We start from the raw sequence: 1176 nt of genomic DNA, 5'->3' as shown, positions 1-1176 counted from the left end.
AGTTACTTTTTTAGTTACTTTTTTAGTTACTTTTTTAGTTACTTTTTTAGTTAGTTACTTTTTTAGTTAGTTACTTTTTTAGTTAGTTACTTTTTTAGTTAGTTACTTTTTTAGTTACTTTTTTAGTTACTTTTTTAGTTACTTTTTTAGTTACTTTTTTAGTTACTTTTTTAGTTACTTTTTTAGTTACTTTTTTAGTTACTTTTTTAGTTACTTTTTTAGTTACTTTTTTAGTTACTTTTTTAGTTAGTTACTTTTTTAGTTAGTTACTTTTTTAGTTAGTTACTTTTTTAGTTAGTTACTTTTTTAGTTAGTTACTTTTTTAGTTAGTTACTTTTTTAGTTACTTTTTTAGTTACTTTTTTAGTTACTTTTTTAGTTACTTTTTTAGTTACTTTTTTAGTTACTTTTTTAGTTACTTTTTTAGTTACTTTTTTAGTTACTTTTTTAGTTACTTTTTTAGTTACTTTTTTAGTTACTTTTTTAGTTACTTTTTTAGTTACTTTTTTAGTTACTTTTTTAGTTACTTTTTTAGTTACTTTTTTAGTTACTTTTTTAGTTACTTTTTTAGTTACTTTTTTAGTTACTTTTTTAGTTACTTTTTTAGTTACTTTTTTAGTTACTTTTTTAGTTACTTTTTTAGTTAGTTACTTTTTTAGTTAGTTACTTTTTAGTTAGTTACTTTTTTAGTTAGTTACTTTTTTAGTTAGTTACTTTTTTAGTTAGTTACTTTTTTAGTTAGTTACTTTTTTAGTTAGTTACTTTTTTAGTTAGTTACTTTTTAGTTAGTTACTTTTTTAGTTACTTTTTTAGTTACTTTTTTAGTTACTTTTTTAGTTACTTTTTTAGTTACTTTTTTAGTTACTTTTTTAGTTACTTTTTTAGTTACTTTTTTAGTTACTTTTTTAGTTAGTTACTTTTTTAGTTAGTTACTTTTTTAGTTAGTTACTTTTTTAGTTAGTTACTTTTTTAGTTAGTTACTTTTTTAGTTAGTTACTTTTTTAGTTAGTTACTTTTTTAGTTAGTTACTTTTTTAGTTAGTTACTTTTTTAGTTAGTTACTTTTTTAGTTAGTTACTTTTTTAGTTAGTTACTTTTTTAGTTAGTTACTTTTTTAGTTAGTTACTTTTTTAGTTAGTTACTTTTTTAGTTAGTTACTTTTTTAGTTAGTTACTTTT

This window comes from Stegodyphus dumicola, chromosome 7 (genome assembly GCF_044657685.1).
Source record: "Stegodyphus dumicola isolate Sdum_Otavi_A_Nest chromosome 7, ASM4465768v1".
NCBI classification, from domain to species: domain Eukaryota; kingdom Metazoa; phylum Arthropoda; class Arachnida; order Araneae; family Eresidae; genus Stegodyphus; species Stegodyphus dumicola.
Note: the sequence above shows the minus strand (reverse complement) of the source record.